The sequence below is a fragment of the Oncorhynchus clarkii genome, chromosome 1 (genome assembly GCF_045791955.1).
Source record: "Oncorhynchus clarkii lewisi isolate Uvic-CL-2024 chromosome 1, UVic_Ocla_1.0, whole genome shotgun sequence".
Classification (NCBI taxonomy): Eukaryota; Metazoa; Chordata; class Actinopteri; order Salmoniformes; family Salmonidae; genus Oncorhynchus; species Oncorhynchus clarkii.
The window spans coordinates 58,911,063-58,916,095 of NC_092147.1; the positions used below are offsets into that span (position 1 = coordinate 58,911,063).

At 42.8% G+C, this 5,033-nt stretch overlaps 1 pseudogene; it reads right to left on the minus strand.

Annotated features, from left to right (window-relative positions):
- Window positions 1-1,763: 1,763 nt before the first annotated feature.
- LOC139407112 (pyruvate dehydrogenase E1 component subunit alpha, somatic form, mitochondrial-like) lies at window positions 1,764-4,711 on the minus strand (annotated as a pseudogene).
- Window positions 4,712-5,033: the final 322 nt, after the last annotated feature.

Genomic DNA, 5,033 nt, shown 5'->3' on the forward strand with positions numbered 1-5,033 from the left:
AGCCACCTGGGAGACACACCAAACATGTGGAAGAAGGTGCTCTGGTCAGATGAAACCAAAATTGAACTTTTTGGCAACAATGCAAGACGTTATGTTTGGCGTAAAAGCAACACAGCTGAACACACCATCCCCACTGTCAAACATGGTGGTGGCAGCATCATGGTTTGGGCCTGCTTTTCTTCAGCAGGGACAGGGAAGATGGTTAAAATTGATGGGAAGATGGATGGAGCCAAATACAGGACCATTCTGGAAGAAAACCTGATGGAGTCTGCAAAAGACCTGAGACTGGGACGGAGATTTGTCTTCCAACAAGACAATGATCCAAAACATAAAGCAAAATCTACAATGGAATGGTTCAAAAATAAACATATCCAGGTGTTAGAATGGCCAAGTCAAAGTCCAGACCTGAATCCAATCGAGAATCTGTGGAAAGAACTGAAAACTGCTGTTCACAAATGCTCTCCATCCAACCTCACTGAGCTTGAGCTGTTTTGCAAGGAGGAATGGGAAATAATTTCAGTCTCTCGATGTGCAAAACTGATAGAGACATACCCCAAGCGACTTACAGCTGTAATCACAGCAAAAGGTGGCGCTACAAAGTATTAACTTAAGGGGGCTGAATAATTTTGCACGCCCAATTTTTCAGTTTTTGATTTGTTAAAAAAGTTTGAAATATCCAATAAATGTTGTTCCACTTCATGATTGTGTCCCACTTGTTGTTGATTCTTCACAAAAAAATACAGTTTTATATCTTTATGTTTGAAGCCTGAAATGTGGCAAAAGGTTGCAAAGTTCAAGGGGGCCGAATACTTTCGCAAGGCACTGTATATGTAACTAAATGTTTAATATCCATAATTTGTATCATTATTTATTTGAATTGCACGCTCTCCAGTTTTACCGGAAGTTGTCCCGCTAGGGGGACACCTAGGCCTAAAAGGTTTTTAAGAAGGAAAGAAATTCCACAAATTAACTTTTAACAAGGCCCACCTGTTAATTGAAATGCATTCCAGGTGACTACCACATGAAACTGGTTGAGAGAATGCCAAGAGTGTGCAAAGTTGTCATCAAGGCAAAGGGTGGCTATTTTGAAGAATCTAAAATCTCAAATATATATTTTTATATAATAACACTGTTTTGGTTACTACTTGATTGCATATGTGTTATTTCATAGTTTTGATGTCTTCACTATTATTCTATAATGTAGAAAATAGTAAAACATAAATAGAAAAATCCTTGAATGAGTAGGTGTGTCCAAACCTTTGACTGGTACTGTACAAACAGCCAAATCTTAAAAACAGAGACAGACCCTACACACACTCTCCAAGCCAGCGGTGGACAACCCTGCTCCTGGAGAGCTATAGGGTGTGCAAGCTTACATATCAGCATCAACACACATGATACAGCTTATCAAAGACTTGATGAGAGGTTGATATGCCGTATCAGGTTTGTTAGTGCTGGGCTGTCCAATGCAATTCACCTCCCATTCAAATACCAATCCCTCAGTATCAGGAGAATACGTATCAATTCTGAAATAATATAAAACTACATATTATACGCTACACAGTACATATTGTGAATAAATACCAGTGACATCACAGGGTCAGAGGTGATGAACTGGTTTGGAATGCCGCTACAGACTCAACTCTAACCACAATCTCATCTCCTAGTGCGAGAGAAGGGAATGAGAGAAGGAGGATAAGAAGAGAGGAGGAGGAGACTTTCACCCAGGGGTTGGGTTTGGTCCAGATTTTGTGTGTGTGTGTCTAGTTGACATACTTTAGTTTGACCCAGGGGTTTGGTCCGGCGTACCTCCATGGGCGGTTTGTTGGCGAAGATGTGGTTGCAGAGCTCGTCCAATGACGGCTCTGGCTCAAACTGGGCTCCATTCTCGTTCACCTTCCTGATCTTTACATCTATTTCTTAAGGATTGAAGGAGGGAATAAAAAAAATATATTTGAGCACTTGGACCACCTGTGTGTGTGTGTTTGTGTGTGTGTGTGTCTGTGTGTCTGTGTGTGTGCGTGCATGTTGATGAAAATGTGTGTACCTTGAGCTCCTTGAAGCCATGTTGTTGGACAGCATGCATTCCTTCAGCATAGTGATGGGGTCACTCTTACTGCACACTTCCTGGATCTCCTCACAGGTATGGTTGCTACAGGAAGTTAAATCTCACACAGGCAGATGGGTTAGACCTGATTAGCAGGGTTCAGCTCCAGCCTTTGGTTGATGAGAGAGAGAGAGACAGAGCCCTGGAAAGGAAGCGGTGCTAGAGTAATAGGATGCATCCCAAACCAATACCGAACTAAAAGGGTGTCTAGACAGGTTCAAATAGGGAGTGAGGGAGAGTGGCAACACAAGAAGGTGGGTCAGGCTAAAACAGAACAGAGTACGGGATGAGAGAGAGAGTAGAGGAGGAGTGAGGAGGCGGAGAGAGACCCGGGGTTAGATAACGGTCACAGGGTAAGAGGTCAGAGATTACATCTCATCTAACCCCAGGGTCGCTCATGCTGTGTCCATGGTAACAGTAGGTCTCCAGCTCCATGACAATAGGACCCTGCCAGAGAGGTTTCCAAACCAAGAGAGTCAACAAGGTAGCCAACATCATGACAGTGCTGATCAGGGATTTCTATTGGAGCAGCAGTTTCTCAGCATCTTCCTATATCTATGCTTTTTGGCCCTGCAGTACACAAGGAGTGTCAGTAGTGGTTCAACGGGGACCAGTTGCAGCTCTGTACTGGAGTCTCTTCCACAGAGTCTCTCAGAGTTGGTCACATAGCCTCCCTCTGTCAGGGAAGAGACACTGGTGCGATACTAGAAGCTGATCATCACTCTGAGATTAGACTGTCTGAGACAAGGTGATTCTTAGCACTCTTCAAGCTCTTAAACCACTTATAACATTCTCATCTCTGCACCAATAAGAACTAATCTTCTCAAGCTTTACAAGCAATCACAGCTCACCTTCCTGGCTTTGCAGTGGTCTGCAGCGAACCTGTTGGCCTCCCTCACACACAAAACGTCCATGCCGTCCACCTATACCCAGAGTTAGGAAGGTCAATATAGCAGAGATACTGTACACTCACTGATTGTGTGTGTGTCCTACCATGAGGCCAAGAATATTGTTTCTTGAAGTACCCAGTGCTAGCAGAGGATCTCTCCACATGCGTTCCCATGCCAAACTTGTTTTTCTCACAGATACAAGATATGTTGCTTCCACAGAGACATCATGTTGAAAGACTCAAAGATCTGGCCCTGATTGGACAAGAGGAGGAGAGTCGATGATGATGATAAAGATGACTACTGCAACCGTTAGATGTTGCACTGCTCTGTCTACAGTTTATTAGGCTACAGACAAAACGGTTATGATGAACTTCACAGGATAGTGAAAGTGCCTGTTGATGAGCTTGATGCTCCTTTTAATAAATATTGAGGGTCTAATTCTGGTGACATGATGGCTGCCATTTGACAAGTTTGTCCAAAATAATCTCATCATGTAGTAGGCTATACCTGGTCTGTATCTGCAAGCTGTTGAGTTAGAGCGAACATGCCAATACCAGAGTGGACACATTCGCTATATCTACAGTGGCTTGCGAAAGTATACTCCCCCCTTGGCATTTTTCCTATTTTGTTGCCTTACAACCAGGAATTAAAATATTTGTTTTATTGTTAAACAAACAAGAAATAAGACAAAAAAAATTGAAAACTTGAACATGCATAACTTTTCAACCCCCCCCCCCAAGAGCCACCTTTTGCATCAATTACAGCTGCAAGTTTCTTGGGGTATGTCTCTGCAAGCTTGGCACATCTAGCCACTGGGATTTTAGCCCATTCTTCAAGGAATAACTGCTCCAGCTCATTCAAGTTGGATGAGTGTACAACAATCTTTAAATCATGCCACAGATTCTTAATTGGATTGAGGTCTTGGCTTTGACAAGGCCATTCCAAGACATTTAAATGTTTCCCCTTAAACCACTCGAGTGTTGCTTTAGCAGTCTGCTTAGGGTCATTGTCCTGCTGGAAGGTGAACCTCTGTCCCAGTCTCAAATCTCTGGAAGACTGAAACAGGTTTCCTTCAAGAATTTCCCTGTATTTAGCACCATCCATCATTCCTTCAATTCTGACCAGTTTCTCAGTCCCTGCCAATGAAAAACATCCTCACAGCATGATGCTGCCACCACCATGCCTCACTGTGGAGGTGGTTTTCTCAGGGTGATGAGAGGGGTTTGCACCAGACAGCGTTTTCCTTGAGGGCCAAAAAGCTCAATTTTAGTCTCATCTCATTCTTCCATATGTTTGGGGAGTCTCCCACATGCCTTTTGGCAAACACCAAATGTGTTTGCTTATTTTTTCTTTAAGCATGGCTGTTTTCTGACCTCTCTTCCATAAAGGCCAGCTCTGTGGAGTGCACGGCTTAAAGTGGTCCTGTGGACAGATACTCCAATCTCTGCTGTGGAACTTTGCAGCTCCTTCAGGGTTATCTTTGGTCTCTTTGTTTCCTCTCCTATTAATGCCCTCCTTGCCTGGTCCGTGAGTTTTGGTGGGCGGCCCACTCTTAGCAGGTTTGTTGTGGTGCCATATTCTTTCCATTTTTTAATATTGGTTTTAATGGTGCTCCGTGGGATGCTCAAAGTTTCGGATATTTTTTTTATAATTCAACCCTGATCTGTACTTCTCCAAAACTTTGTCCCTGTTTGAAGAGCTCTTTGGTCTTCATGGTGCCGCTTGCTTGGTGGTTCCCCTTGCATAGTGGTGTTGCAGACACTGGGGCGTTTCAGAACAGGTGTATATATACTGAGATCATGTGACACTTAAATAAAGTCCACCTGTGTTCAATCTAACTAATTATGTGACTTCAGAAGGTAATTGGTTGCACAATATATTTTTTAGGGGCTTCATAGCAAAGTGAATACATATGCACGCACCACTTTTCCACTTTTTCTTTTTTGAAACAAGTTCTTTTTTTAAATTTCACTTCACCAATTTGGACTATTTTGTGTATGTCTATTACATGACAACCACATAAAAATCAAATGAAT